At 42.5% G+C, this 16,862-nt stretch overlaps 1 protein-coding gene across 1 annotated transcript in view; it reads right to left on the reverse strand.

Moving 5' to 3' along the window:
* Positions 1-16,862, reverse strand: part of LRP1B (LDL receptor related protein 1B) — a 3,669,685-nt gene that overhangs the window by 3,208,947 nt on the left and 443,876 nt on the right. The window lies entirely within an intron of this gene.

Genomic DNA, 16,862 nt, shown 5'->3' on the forward strand with positions numbered 1-16,862 from the left:
TATGTGCATGTCCTCCCGCCTACCTTCAAAGTGTGGTAGACAGGAAAATCTGATCTTCCAAGTAAATGGAGAACATCCATTTGGTGCTCCGACAAGATGGATTCCATCTCTATGGCTTAATTTGCAAAACAGCCTGAGACATTTTTCTTTTATATTCACTGTGATTAGCATGAATGGGTTCATATAAGACCCAAGAGCATGATCACAATTGCAGAGGTGACATAGGAAAGGGGAAGTATTCTACTTTCCTTATTAATTATACGTTACCCTAGTTTACCCATGCGCAAGAATCGTTGCAGGAGGGAAATCCTCGCGCGGGGAGTCACCCATTAGACACAAAGGAGTATGCAATTTGAGGGTAGAGGACATGGGCAATTGCTCCCCCACTCACAATGGCCCACACAGTCTTACTACCCCCACTAGGCTGGAATGGGAATTTACCCCTAATCAGCCCACCACATGGGAGGCAAACCAAACTAGACCCAAACAATGTTTTCATTATGAAAAAAGGGGGTAGGAGCAAGGCCAGCCTGATACCAGGCCATAATCACACCCTTATCAGGCATACAGTCTCTGTATCCTGAGGTAGGTTAGGGAATTTATCCCCAATTGGCTATTCCTGGGAGGGAACAGAAAGCAGGCTAGATGTTAATGAAATATTTTTCTAAAGAAAAGAAAGGAGTGTGGTGCAAGGTGCCTACCACTGGAAAACAGACTCTATTTTTACCCCTCGCTGATGGTAGAATGAGAATTCCCCCTCTTTGCAGCACTTGTCAAAACTAAACTCAGCAAAATCCCATTTTCCTCTCACTTGCCCAGGTCATTTCTGAAACCAAGAGACCCAAGGAAATTCAGGGTGGGGTGGCTTGTGTGAAAACCAGTATATTTTCTTACCCAGTTGCCCTACAAACATCAAAGTATGGGCCCAAAGGCTATTTCTGTCCATTTGTATGAATGACAAAACTTTAGCTGTTCCATCCAAGCCTTAGCAGCTATGCATTCCCATGCTACTTCAGATTGAAATTCTGGCTCAGATTTGTTGGTGGACCTAACACACATCATAGGAATGGACCAAAACTGTACCTGTGTGAAATCCACATTGACAGCACATTGACTTGACATGGTGCAAGTTTCGTCATGTAACAGTTGAAAGCCACACAACGTTAGAGGTTTGCACGGCATTCTGAATAAGAAAAGGAAGATGAGCTGCACAAGTCAAACCACCCTGGACTCCTCTTGCTGTCTATTTAAAAAAATGTCTGGGGTTGGTTGGCTTATCATGGTTCTAGCCAAGTCCTGGCCAAAATACTACTGTTACTAACATCACTAGAATAAGTACATTTCATTTAATGTTTCCATGTTGTATATTGGGGGATTTCCTGGTACAGGTGATCGATCTATTACCCCAAGTAGGGTTCTGTATATTATGGGGAAAATGAAGGAACACAGAATAGTATACCATTTGTTATTATCAAGTGAACCATTATCCATTATGGCTTCCAAATTTAGGCCAGTGAGAAGAAAGAACAGATATTGGCACAAGTGCCTCTAAATCAGATGAAAATATTAGTATCCCCAAATTCAGAATTTTACAGTTAACCACTATTCCTAAACTCGCTATTTTGGACACTTCAAAAAATGCATACCCATGTTTCATTGTCTAGATGTTAACACATGAATTATTGCATTGTAGAAACACAATGAAAAATCATTATAATGCCACTCAATTGATAGCTTTACATTTTCTTTTTGCAATTTTATCTTGGCAATCTGCACTTGAAGGTATTTGAGTGCGTTTGCATGCACACCAGTTACATTAAACAGGGACACATAAAATGTTGTTTTTGATCCACAGGGAGATTAAGTAATTTGCCCAGAATAACAGGATGTTGAGCTGTCGCGAGACTCGAAAACCTGCTTCTCTAGTTCGAAAGATGCCAGCTCTGGCCTTGACGCACTCCAGATTTTGTGGTTCACCCTGCAAGGACGGTTTGTGGCTGCTGCTTGACCAGGGCTCACACCCCAGTCAGCCAACAACCCAATTTCACAAAGCACCTTTCCAAATACATCATCAGGGCCACTCAGACCACCACTGCCAACACTACAACCAGTAATAATGCCAATGAACACTACGAGTACCACTAAGATCAACAACACCAATATTCAGATCATCCATTTGCTTCAATTGCAATACCACCACCACTATCTCACATCACTAATACAATGCCAACAATAGTGGTAATGCAATGACCATTGTAGGAAAATTAGTTGTCGGCAATAAAGTCTGCACCACCAGCGGAGTTTTGGCCACTCCACATTACGATGTTATTACAGAGTTCCATCCAAACTCCACCAACCGCAGCGTGGAGGAGTGCTGTCCTGAAATCTGCACACATTGTATTTAAATACCTATTCAAAATCACTACTACAATTATGCGGGTAAGTAGACGGTGTTCTACTGGGCTACAGATTTGTATACTTATATACATACAATTTAAGTTTTTAACCCATATCCCCAAATCCTTACAGACCGCCACCTGAGGGGCTGTAACCCTGACTTCACCTTGATACAGGCCAGTGAGTAGGCACACAGATTTGGTAACTACTTTCGGTCTTTAACTAATTTAGTCTCTAATTAAGTCCTTTTGCACCACTAGGTTGTTCCCTCCCCATCCTAGGGAAGACTCGCCTACAGAGGATACAAACCATCCTCTCTGCGCCAGAGTCAAAACGTTAACACTTTCCCCTAGAGGCCTTGTACCCTACTTCACCCCATACCTCTTTATAGAAGATTATACTCTGTACAACATCAAGAACCAGAAAAGTAATTTCAAAACCATGAAAGACAGGCCCCATTGTAAAACTGGTGCTACAGTAAACCACAACCAGTTTACTAAGGACATTACTATGTGTAATTGATTGTTTTAACTACTCTCAGAATTCCCTCCCTATACATCTGTTCTATTCGCACGAGCACAATCCTTTTTCCACACTCCCCCTGGAGCAACCCTTTATTCTGTTTTGAAATGTTCTCTACAGTGTTCTGTTATAATAACTGTGAGATTAAACAGTCACTATTGAAGCTATTTATGGTGCTTGTGTGTCTTTTTGAGGATATACTTAATTGAATTAAGAAACTAATGATGTACACTTATGGTATAACTTGAGTTCAATGTGTATCATGTTCATGGATTTTGACTTAATGAATACCTTCCTAAGGCAATTAGTCTTGGACCAATCAGAGCCCAGCATTTTACTTCACTGCAGTCATTTGCACATGTGTTTACTTGGTGACCCTGTGCTTGTCCTACGGTTACCCTGGCAGTGAGTGGTAGTGTTCTTTCCAGCCAGACATACAAATGTGGGCAGGGCAGTGGTATAACATTGTGTTGTTTAGCAATCCAGTCCCTCTTCATTGGTGCAGAGTGGAGTGCGCCTAGTCCCTGTCCAGTGTCACTCAAGCAGCAGTAGTGAACGTGCACTGCTGTGCACCCGGTAAACAAGTGAGATGTCACATTTCCTTGTTCGGAGCACACATCAGCCTACACTGCAGTAGAACAGTAACTGCAGACAGTCCCTGGTTTCTATTGACCACCTAGCCTGCAGTGTTGCTGGTTTATTTACAGGGTAGTCAGAAGAGATCTTTGTCACAAAAAAACTCAGATGTGGCGACTTGATGTCCACTGTGTTATACTTGTTTCAGAACAGCACTGAAGGAGGTTGTGTGACAGCTGCGGTGGTTGATCTCTCTTTGCATGTATTTATTTTATTTAGCATCAGGCGGTGCTGTAAGGTCATTCAATAGCTGACTGCTTTGGATGAGGATGCCATACAAAGGTGCAGGTTGCCAATAGTTAATGCACCCAGGTGAGCAGGGTACATTTTCTTGTCAGTTTTGCTTTTAGTAGGTAACGGGAATAGTGCTCTATGTGTGTCCTATCTAAATGTTGGGTGGCCCTATCTTGAGGCATACAATTCTACAAAGAATGTCTCACAAACATGTAAATATAAAGATTTCTACCCGGAGTTCGCAAAGGTCTGCTGTTCTCCACATGGATTTTCCTGTAAACATTTTGACTTCTGCAGCTTTTTAAATAACAAAATCACCAACTTGTGTTTACACTGCTATTGATACAGCACGTATTCTATGTGTGCTATTTACACAACAATACTACATTTACCTAGAGGTGAGAAACCCTCAGATTGTACCACGTCTAACTAAACATTAGGGAGAGAATGTGGCATAATGACCAGAGCTGACAAATTTGGAACTGGAGAACCAGCTTTGAGTCTCGGCATCATATCCATATGCTGTGATTCTGGGCAAATCAGTTAATGTCCCAGAGCCTACCAACAATGAAGGTGTCTTTGTGTAATGTAACTGGTGCTCATGTAAAGCACTATACCGCCAATTAAACTCAGACGTTTTGGAACACTTTACTTAAGCAGTTCGCTTTTTATATCATCCTTTTTATATCCATTATATCCATAACAATGCACTTTTTACATACATTTCTATAGGATATCCAGCAAACTTCACTCAATAATACTCCACCTTCATCAGGGATAGCAGCTGACAGTCAGACCCTTTACCTAAGCCTGGCTGAGTATACATATTCCAAGCTACCAGTCACATCCTACAATCAGGAGTTAAGCAAAACATGGGAGAAAGTAGCTTCCACAATATCGCACTGTGGGGCCCCAAAATTCCCATTGCCTGATGTTTTGAAATTATAACAATTTTTTTTATTCAAAATAGCATGAAGATTCATACCTGGGCTAGCACACACCAATAGTTCAGGTAACTAATATCCTTCATTTATAGCCCTGAGTTTTCTGAGATTGCACTTGAAAAGATAACAAGGGTCAAACAAAACACAGCCCATTTACCAACACACAGTAGCTTCAAAGCACTGCAAACGATGTGTGTTATTACTGAACAATGGTATTTATCATACGGAGCTTAGAAATATTAAAGGCGGAGTAGACCCTTGCTAATCGTTACAACTTTGCAGTCACAAATGTATTGAGGCATATTAGCTGTTTGGGATGGCACATTCTGCTGTAGCAATCCATTCTCACTATTGTTTTTTTTAGGGATGCCAAAACAGACTCCACTCCCTACTTGCCTTTCTTTGATTCAATCCTCTATTCACTTTCATTCTTCTCCACAGTATCCAATATCTACCACCCTATGTCCTTCCATCCATCAGCTACTACTTCCTCATAATCGCTTCCTTCATCCCTCATTCCCTTCCTTCTCTCCTATCACTCTTCCTTACCTCCGTACATTCTCTTCATTACTTACATCACCTCTAATCAGTCTTTTCTTATAATGCTCCCTCTATTTCTCATTCACTAATTCCTTCTTTTCTCTCACAAAGTCCTTTCATTTTCTTTCTTCCTTCAACCTCTTCTCTTCCTTCTTATCTTTTTTCTGTTCCACTCTCTCTTTCACCCTACCTCCTTCCCTCTAACCCAATCTAACCTCCTACCTTCTTTTACTCTCTCTTTTGACATCTCTTCCACCCTACCTCCCTATATCCTTCCTTCAAATTCACCTTTCCTTCAGTATAACTTGATGCTCACTGTCACCACAACACCACACAATTCACCAGCACACAATTCAAAACCAGCCAGCACATTTACACTAGACATAATACCACTCACCTCAACATAATTCAACTCCACACAAAAAATCCCTAATCCCTAACACATAAATACACCCCACATAAAACCAATCCATACCTCATAGCAACAGTCCACTTAAACACACTCCACTTAATTCGAATCAGCCTAATTTCACTCAACGCCACACAGTTACACACAAATCAACTCAACATGTACCCATTCTACACCACATAATTCAACAAGAATTCACATAATATAATCAACACAATTACATAACACTCCACATACATACAACCCACACCACATAAGTCCATATTACACCACAAAATTCAATAGCACGCGACATAATTAAACTCCACTACATAACACTCTACAGCACAAAATACCATACTCTCAAAACACACACGATCCCACTCCGCATAATTCCAATACATTAAATACCACATAATTACTAGCCACTGCACACCACATACATCCACTCCACAACACATAAGTAAAAAATATTTAAATTTACAACACCAATAGCTTTAACTGTCGGTTTCTAAATGATCACTTCTCTGCCAATAAAATAACATAATTAATAAACATTGTCATTACAGTCCCAATAGCTCTAATGTGGAGAAGTGTGGCTCAATGGTTAGAGCGGCAGACCCTGATGCAGAGGTCTAGCCCGGGACCAGGGTTCAATTCCCCGCCTCGGTGTGTCTTGGGCTCAAAATTCCACAGACCTGATAATTCTCGCCTCGGTGCCTATTTCAATCATGGAGACCCACTCTGCAACTCTGGGCAATAGCTTGCTTAATCTCCACAACAGCCCCCACAACGCTAAGGATGCCTGGCCTCCACCTTGGGGGTGCCCAGGAGTGGACGTCTCACAGGGAAAGCCAGGATGGGTTCCACAGCGGTATTCGTACAAGCGCCTTGAGACCCTTGTGGGTGAGTAGTGCGCTATACAAGTATCCATTTACAACTTTCACCAATGCGAGACTGATTGCATTGAAAATGCTTGTTTGAATAATGTTGCTGGGTGTTTGACCATGAGCCCTGTGACTTTGCCAACCAGGCCCCATTGCATGTTCTCTGATCCCCAAAACATGGTTAAATTGGTTTTACTGCTATTTGGTAAATGTAACTTATGCATAAGCTCCTAGGCCCTTATTTATGAGGCCTTGCGTCAGTTTTGCGCCGCCGGTGCGCCACTTTTGTGACGCACCAGCGGCGTAAAATATGCGCCTTGTTGCGCCATATTTAAAAAGTGACGCATCTAGGTAGATGCGTCACTTTTTAAACCCCTGCGCCACATTATACCTGCGTCAGGTATAATGTATGCAGAGGGGGCGTTCCCCCGCAAAAAGCCTCGTAATAGTGACGCAGTGAAATCTATGAGATTTCACTGCGTCACTTTTAGGATGCTGTTGCGTCAAAATCTTGCGCCTGCCTCACAGCAGCTTTGCCCATGTGAAAGGACGCATTGCTGGAGTTGCGTCACTTTTGTGACACACTCCAGCAATGCGTCACTTTTGCGCTTACAGATACGTCAGAAATACTGACGTATCTGTAAGTCCTTGCGACATGATGCGTCATTCATTAAATATGACGCATCATTGGTGTCGCAAGGAGTGTGCAGTGAAAAGTGACGCATCGCTGTTTTCACGCAGCGATGCGTCACTTTTCATAAATGAGGCCCCAAGTATATGGGACAAACTGTACCCAGGGCCTGTAGGTTACATGTCCCTAGTGTTCTGCAACACCCATTGTGCCACCTGCTACAATTGCAGTGCATAGATAATACGCTATTTTGATAGGTCTAAACCTTCCTATAAAATATGAACAAATCAACCCTAAGCAGGCTTTACTTCCCATAAGGTTGATTGCATGGTATTTAAAAGTAAGGCATGTAAACATTTAATGCTAAACATGCCTACAAAGTGAAAACACCCCAAAAGATATTTTCACTGTATTAGGGTGTGTTATTCCATAGAAAAGCATTGGTATACAATATTCAATTTAATAAAGTTATCTGTTTGAAGGACACCCCAACAAATGTCATACTTAAAATTTTTGGAATATTTATTGGAAGCCCAATTCACTGGTGAAAAAGACTGTTAATACCTATTTTTGCAAAAATACTTTCGGAATGTTACCTTTTTTCCTGCACAAAGTGGATGCTCATTTGCATGAGGTCCGACTGGCATTTGAAAGGCCTCCTTGAGGAGATGTGACTACTTATCCCAGAGCGGAACAAAGGTATTGGTTATGGAGAGGTGTTCTGTTCCTCTGGAAAGATTACAATCTAAGATATGTCCTGGAACTTGGTTACCTTTTCACAGCTCTACCGTTTCACAGGCAAATGCTAGATGATACCTTGGCAGGATAATTTTTTGTTCTCCAGGTCAGGAAGGCAGCAATTCCAATGAGAGATAAACTGCCCCCAGAAATGGTTTGAAGTGACAACAGAGGAGGGGGGCTCATTTCCTTGACCACACCTCTATGGTTGGCACACAGACTTGGCACTGTCTTGGATTGTGGCAGAGAGGGACACAGTGGAATTGATTGTTTGGAGGAGGCTGCACCACAACTGCTAGAAAAGTAGGTAAGGTTACTCTTTGGAACTTTTTCCCTATCACTTAGGGAGGGGGCAGGAGTCGCCCTCACGCACAAGATAACGCTAGGTATAAATATTGCACCCATGGGCCCTCTTTAGAATAATAATTACCTGTGGAAGGAAGAAGAAGGACTTCACCTACAAATCCGAGTCACCTGGCAATCTCTGGCCAGTGAAACAATATCGCACCTTGGCTGAGTTGCTCAACAGCCACCTGAACGCCATCTGGAATTCTTCGCTTAGACAGGGAATTTTTCCATCGGCCTGGAAACATGCCTTTCTCCTTCTCATTTTAAAGAAAGTCAATGCTGACCGTGCAGTCACCTGTTATTAAAGGCCCATTTCCTTGTTGCCTGCCCCTGCTAAAGTATTAGAGAAGCTAACTCACCAGCAGCTGGCAGCTTTTATTGAGTCCAATGGCGTACTACATGATTCCCAGTCCGGCTTCGGCCCTGGCTTCAGTACAGAAACAGTGCTGATTGAGATGGCAGATTATATTCGATGGGCGGTGGATGGGGGCTCTGTGGTCATGTTGGTGCTTCTCGACCTGACAGCAGCGTTTGACACGGTGTTCCATTTCATCTTACTGGATTGCCTTAAGCAAATTGGCATCCAGGGGACTGCACTTGACTGGATTGCATCTTACCTACATGGCAGAGAACAACAGGTCTCAATCCATCCTTTCACCTCCCCTGCGAAACTATTAAAGTGGGGGCTACCACAGGGATCGGCCTTGAGCCGGCTACTTCTCAACATCTATTTGACTCCGCGTGTGGAGCTAATCGCTGACACTGGGATCAAGGTGATAACTTAGCTGATGACTTTCAACTGATGTTTACCTTCAGTGGAGTGTCAGCATCTTCCTTTGACTCTCTGAAAGTGTGCCTAAACAGCATTTCTGCCTGGATGAGCACTAATTCCCTTAAACTTAATGCTGACAATACAGAGGTCTTGTTTTTTAATCAAACTGTAGTGCCCTCTTCAGCATTATGGTGGCCAGCTGACTTAGGACCCCCCCTACTCCTAAGGATTAAGTTAAGAATCTGGGAGTCAGATGGGATAAAGACTTGTCCCTTGCTACCCATGTCCAACAAGTATCCACGGCCTGCTTCTGCAAGATAAAAATCATTAGAAAATGTATTGATTTCTTGCCTGAGTTAGCATGCAAAACTGTCATGCATGCCCTAATCACCTCCCATCTTGATTATGCAAATGGTCTATACATGGCCAATTCGACTGATCCATAGGCTTCAGATAGTGCAGACTTCAGCAGCTAGACTGGTCTGCAAGGTCCCTCTTCATAAAGATATTTCCCTTTACTTGAGACAGCTGCATTGGCTACCTGGGGCCAAGCGCATCAAAGATAAGGCCCTTAAGTTGGCCGTTCGGGCATTCCAAGGTAGGGGGCCCAACAACTTGAGGCAGAGACTTCGTCCTTACCAGCAGAACAGGTCTCTTATATCAAACCACAAAGGATACCTTACCACCCCCCTATTTGCAAAATCCAGAATGAGGGGAAGTACATTCGAGGTGGGGATCTCTAAATGCTGGAATAACCTACCTCTTCAATTGCACGCATTGCAGTCCAAACAGGAATTTAGAAAGGCCCTGAGAACTTGGCTCTTTAGTTGTAATGACTAAAAGTATACTGACCACTATCTCTACTTATGTCCCTATTAGCGCCGGGACACCCCATCTTGGGGAGCTGTGCGCTATATAAGAATCTTTATTGTTATTGTTATTAATTGAGACCTGTGAGGGGCCCTGTATGGCTAGACCTGCTCCCACCTGTACTTTAGGCAAAGAATTAAAATCCAAGAGTCACTTGGCTGACCTTCTGTTAAGCTATAGGTACACATAAGCTGCTGAAATCTCTATTCCTGAAGAGCCCAGCTGACCAGTTCCAATTGAGCCTGCCCTGGATAATGCTGGTGGCTTCTACTGGAGTGAGTCCTAGTCCCAAAGTGGTGTTTCTGAGGAACTGTGACACTTGACTGTGTCAAAGTGTACCCCTGCTATCCTGTAAAGCCTGTGATTTAGAAATGTGTAAGAGTTTGGCACTTCTAAATGATTTTCTTAAGTTAAAATGGTCTGCTTTGTATCATAGGTACCAGGGGTGGAGCTCAGCTTTAAATTACTGAAACATTTACTGGACCTAACAGGAATAGGGAAATTTTTACCCAAAGTGGACTACCCTCCACCCCAATTTTATTCCACTTTATCACACCCATCATTTCCATCTTGACAATAAATAACACCACCTCCACACCACCATTACTGACAAGAATACTAATGTGACTTGAATGTGCATTGAAGCACCATTTCTGCCTGGTTTGCATAAATTGACACATTTTGCTCAGACCTATAAGCTTTCAAAACACTTGTTTTTAAAATGAGCTCAAACAGATGGTAAAATATTCTTGATTGACCTTAAGCATTTACCTAAATGTATTTAATGCAGCACATATATCAAAAATTGGCCTTTTTTTTTACCATACACAATTCATTTCTGACAGGTTGTAGTAGAAGTACTAAGGAGATTTGGAAAATAACAGTGACATTCTTGTATAATCTTGCACAGTATTCTGAAATTCCCTGACAATTCTATATGTTTATGTGACACTAAATCGCTTGAGTTACACCCACCCTTAAAACAAAACCGTTGATTGGTTAACCTTCACAATCACACTACCACTTTGGGAGTTTGTATAGAAAAAGGTAAAATATTGAGTACAGCCAAAGCAACTTGGTGCCCATCAGCTTTCTATCAGTCTACAATGGAGTTGCTGTCCAAGTGGCTCCACAGCAGGCCTGGAGATGCGTGATCTTTCCCAAATTGCTGAATTGGATGGTCAGAGGAGTTGATGCCAAAGTCTCCACAGACTTCATAGGCATTCACCCAGGTCTAAATAATGTATTCAAGTTCTCACTGAAATAGTGCTAAGATAAACAGGAACATGAATAGCAAGTGGGGGCAGCCACACATGTTTGCTAAATGTGCTCTAGGGGTAGGATTTTCATTCAAATTACTCCCAGCTTTTAGCACTCTTTACTTAGTGCAAAATGCACCCTTGTCTCCAAAATGGATGTGAGGATGCATTTCATGCTAAGAAATAACACTGAATATAGCAGAACACAAATAGCAAGCACCAGCGGATGCTTGTGCATGCAAACTGTGCTTTTCCTGTATGATAGTTTCCCAGAAATGTACTTGTCAAAGAGGAATGAAGAATTTGCGACTTAACTCTGATTATTCCTGTGTAATTGAATTTCTGTCTGGATCTAGTCCTGTTATGCAGAGAAGTTTCTCAATGCACATGCAGCCACGGAGTGATTTTCCTGCTCTGCACCACTATTTCAATGGCAGCAGTACTGGTGAGGAAAACAGAGAGAAATCTCCTAAATAGGGAAGAGTGACCGTCACAATGACTGGGCAGCTCTGTGGTGGACTGGCCTTCAAGTTAAATGTGTGAACCTGAAACTTAACCTAACTCTAAATAAAGCTGTGCCCATGCTCCTGCTCTATCAAACACTAAATGACCCTTTGTGACTTACCAATAACTACACAATCTCTCTATATGTATCTATATAAAGAGGCGGCATGCAAGGGAATATACTTTATTTTGTTTTGGGGTGAAGAAATGGGAATTAATTGGAGATAGAAATGCATGCCATTCACAAACGCATGCCTTTTGAGGTTGAATCAAATTATTCATGTGTAATGTATACATGGATCTTCAGGAAATGTTGGTAAATATAAAACACTAAAGTAGTCTTGGTGAAATTTGAGTCCGTTTTTTTCTGAATTGAGCACCTTGCTAGCATGCTCTATGCTTTTCAAATGTTGAATTATTATCACTTAAAATATTTAACTGTTGTAAATGACAATCATTTGCAGGGCCGCATTTTTCTGAATCTCTTTTTGCTGGATATAGGATTGTGCACAATTTACTCCTGCCAACCAGTGGTACTGGGCTTCTCCTCTCTTCTTTACATATGTTAAAATCGACATTCCCCTAATGAGCACATTTAATTTGATTTGCAAATCCTAAGTATGAGGTTTTAACTACATAGCCTGTACATTTTTATTCTACTAGTGGACTGCAGCACTCATTGTGCCTCCCACTAAAGTAGCACTGTAAAACATGTCTCCATACCAGCCACTGCAGCCTTGTTATGATAATAATAATAATAATAATAATAAACCATTTATAGAGCGCCTGGTTACACAGAAGACAGTGTGTCCCCGCGCTAATTGCTGCTAAGATTTCAAAAATACAGATGATAGCAGAGCCATAGGGAGGAGGAGGTTACATGATGGGAAACAGGAATGTCTTAAGTTTACCCCGGAATCTAGTTTCCGAGGGTTCCATGCGCAGATATAGCGGGAGTGCGTTCCACTGTTTAGAGGCCAAGTATCTAAAAGAGCGGCCACCCATCCTGGCCCTCTTGACTCGAGGAAGTTTGAACAACATTGTGCCGGAGTTTTAAACTACCCTTTCGACCTTTTGCCAGGCCTCAACCTTCCTTTTTAATACTTATAAGTCATCTGTGATGGTAGGCCATAAATATCGATAGGGCAGAGTGTGGTCCGGGTAGTCAACACCCTTTAAAGTAATCTTTCACTGTGTCAAGGCTGGCTCTCCCATAGAAAAATATTGGATTGGATTATAGCATCTTATAGTCCTTAATTTCAGTTTGAGTTAGTGCATGAACAGAGGTACCTAAAGGAGTAATTCTCCTCTCTGTTGCATGCAAATTATTCAGGCTTCCAATGAATTCAGAGATTCCTGTTGTGTTTTCCCGTAAGTTCAGGCAATGCCTAGAAGAAAAACACTTCAAGTCTTAGGTAGGTATTGTTCTCTGAGTCCTGGCCTTGTCCGACACTCAGTCCTGGAGACCAACAGCTGACCAGGCAGGAGATCTTTATTTGACTGCACATCACACTGACTGAATTTAAAGTCTTCAAAATCGAAGTACAATATTTAGGGCACTTTCTAACACTGTTTTTGCTAACATGGGAGTTATTTTCTTGAGCAAGAGTGTTCTAATTGCATTCAAACTGGTTGAATGTTAACCTGTGTGTTGATATTAACCACTGTGCTGATAACAGTGAGAAAGATATCCAGACTGATTAGTGCAGATGTGAGACATTAGAGAGCCAGAATAGTCATAATGAGAGTGTGTGTGTTATATCTGCTGCAACTAGCAACTTCATAGAGTCTGCAAGAAATAGAAGAACAATATCAGTGACAGACATTGTGATTACTGTGAAACTAACCTAAGAGTGATCCTCATGCCTTTTCAGATAACAATACATATATAAAATTGCTTGATTTATGTTCTACATCTTTTGTGCCAAACACTATTAGCAAGGTGGTAATGGATTTGACCCTCAGTTCTGGACCTCCTTCCACGCAGTACCCTCCCTAAATCTCTTCCCCTCGTCTGGCCACTCAGAACCTCTGTTTAAAGTATCTCAGAGCTGCCGGAAGGTGGGCCTCTTTTGGGTACTTCGCCTGAGAAATGTGCACAACCTAACAACTGATGATAAAGAAAACTTCAGTTTGGGAGCAGATAGAAAAATCATGGAAGGACTCATTTTAATAGTCATTTTAAATTCAACGTAATGGTTAAATTACTATTACTATTTTGGAAATCAAACTTTTACAATGTAGTCATTTTCCTACCTAAGGCCAAAAAGGTATTTCTGCCAGTGTCACGTTTCAAATGACTGCTGTTGGCTACTCTGTAGTGAGATGTGTGATTACTCCTAGACAATAGACAAATGGTTTGGATATTGAGACTTAGTATTCTTCGTCAAACAGGATGTCCTGGGGTTGTGCCCAGCCCCTTCCTGAGCTTTAACAGATTCTTACTCTGTCAGTGGAAGATGTGGCTCAAACTAGGCTTGTCTCTTTTTTTTCTTCCTATTCCCCTTGGCTCCAAACCATTTTGAGGGTGAGCTGTCCCAGAACTCGTTTAGAGTGACAAGCAAAGGAGGTTTTTTCCATTGTTACAGTCACACCTCTGCATGATCACTTTGAGCTCTGATCAGGGGAAGAAAGGTTCTGCCTCATTGGACTTGGGAAAGAGAGGTTCTGTGACAGAGTTTACAGTAAAGAACACAGAAAATGCTGCTTATGGTGGCTGGGACACCCCAGGGATCTTTAACCTCATTGGTAAGGGAGTAGCCAGGATTTTCCAACACCCATTGTCTGACACTGAACATACATGTGGCATCCTCAGTACCCTTCTGACAACACTCATAGACCTATAAGGAATCAGAAGAGGGACTGCCCTGCTGTCTGAAGAAACTGAAGAAAGACTGGACCAGCTTGCCTATAGCTTTAGAGACTCTAAATGCCAGTTGGCTGGATTCCTGTTTGCGCCACATGAACATGTAAGAAATTGGGTTGCTGTATGACTGGGGTGTGAACCCTGTTCAAGCAGCAACCACAATCCTTGTCATGGTGAGGAACAAGCCAACACTAAATTAGCCCATGCTCAACCCTCTGGTAGCTTGACACAGAGCAGTCAAGCTTAACTGAGAGTCAATGTGCAAAAAACTTGTGCAAAACTTAAAACAGAGGACCCACAACACAACAAAAGTTCCTCTCCAAGTGGGAAGTTCAAATAGAGTAACATTTTATAAATAAAACAAGACCAACATGTCAATAATCCAATCAGTAGAAATGTGGATGTTCATTTTTAAGAATTTGAGTTAATATAGTGCTAAAAACTGTGTACTGGGGCAAAGTCACAAGTTCATGCCAACTGTGATGGAGTTGGGGCCGGCTACTAGGACCCTTTTTGGCCCATTGAGCCAAGAAATGTAAATCCTGGTTGGTAGAGCGTTGCTAGGATTTGCCTTGAAGATGCGTTGTGAAGCCGAAGCTATGTGTTGGTTCAGAGATGAGGCGAGGCTGTGATGCGATGGTCGAGGATCCCATTGACAGGGCTTGAGATGCAAAGACCGGCATTAAGGATGCAGCACACAGTCAGTTCCAAAGAGCTGCAAAGTTGCGATGTGGAGTTTGTCAAGGTCATCAAGCCTGCCATCGACGAGGGATGTGAGGGCCTCCACTGAGGATGCATTGCACAGGGACAGCTTCAATGGACTGTGGCGGTGAAGCAGGTCTTTGTGATCAGTCCAATCCATGCAGCATGGAATGCTTCAGTTCTTTTGGGATTTGTGCCTTGCAGCAGAGGACATGCGTCAGTTGAGGGGGATCCACAGAGGCTGGATGAGCACCCTAAGCTCACTTTGAATGGTCCAGCTGGTTTAGCACCATTTGACAGGGTAACCTCACAGATGACAGAGTCCAGGTGACGGTTCAAGGTTGTTGGGAGCCTGATGTGTCCCTGAGGCTTCAGATTAGGAGGCCAACCAGCTAGCCCTTCAAATTGCTCTGGGTTCAAAAGATGCAGGTCCAGTCCTTCTCACTCAGGCCAGAGGGCAGTAGGCAGCATGTCAGCACCGAGTAACAGTCGATTCACAGCACAGTAGTCCTTCTTCCTGGCAGAGCATCCACAGGTCCACATATGTATTGTTGGACCTCAGACACCTGAGTTGGTGTCTGAGGTCGAGCATTTATGTCCTGTTCTGCCTTTAAAGTTGGAGGAAGCTTCTAGAAGCTTACTTTTGAACTGCTTCCCTGGCTCCAGACTAACTACAAGGAGTATAAAGCCATTTGTGTGAACATACACATGGGCTGCAATTGGAGGCTTGAGATATGTTTAAAGAGCTACTTAAGTGGGTGGCAAAATCAGTGCTGCAGGTCCCCTAGTATCATTAAATTTACAGGCCTTAGGCGCAGGCAGTACCACTTTACTAAGAACATAGATTTAAATTAAATTGCCAATAGGGGGTAAGCCAATGTTACCATATTGTAGTGAGTGAGAACATGCACTTTAGCACTGTATAAACAAGATCACCAAAAATAAGGGGAGGAACACAAAACGTTTGTAGGATGACCACCCTAAGGCTGACAGGTCTAACAGGACACAATTAGTTTCCAGAGATCTCTCCCCTGCAACTGCACAGCCAAGATTTCCAACTTGACATGCCCTAGATTTTGGTGTTGGCCTCTGTTGGAGTAAGTCCAAACCCCAGTGGTTCCCACCAGGTGCTAGACTTTTGGCTGGTATTAGAGTGACTTCCCCCTGTCCTAATCTATAAGAAGGTGGACTTTAAAGTTGTTTGCCAAAATGTTGCCTGGAGAACCATTGTAGACTGGGATCGTTGTTGAACCCTTTAGCCTACAGCGTTAAATTGCCAGTTAGCCTCAACATTCTGGTTTATCCCAATGCAGCAGACTTCGCTTTCAGAAAGATTTCAAGTGCAAACATAAAGGGCTTACACTGGACCAAACCTGAGCAGCCTTTGACTGATGTCAAGGCCTTCCTGGGCATAGACTTTGGACTTTGCCCACTCAAACCTTTTCTGCTTTTGTTGCAGATGGCAACAGGACCCCGCTCTTCAGCAGCCAACTGTTGTTGAGCCAAACTTTAGATCTAACCTGTAATTTGCCCTACTTATGACCACTTTTTTCTCCAAGAAACCTTCTAAGCTCAAAGGTAAACATTTCAATGGGACGAGTCGAGTCCCTGTATACAACTATCT

The sequence above is a fragment of the Lissotriton vulgaris genome, chromosome 2_1 (genome assembly GCF_964263255.1).
Source record: "Lissotriton vulgaris chromosome 2_1, aLisVul1.2, whole genome shotgun sequence".
Lineage (NCBI taxonomy): Eukaryota > Metazoa > Chordata > Amphibia > Caudata > Salamandridae > Lissotriton > Lissotriton vulgaris.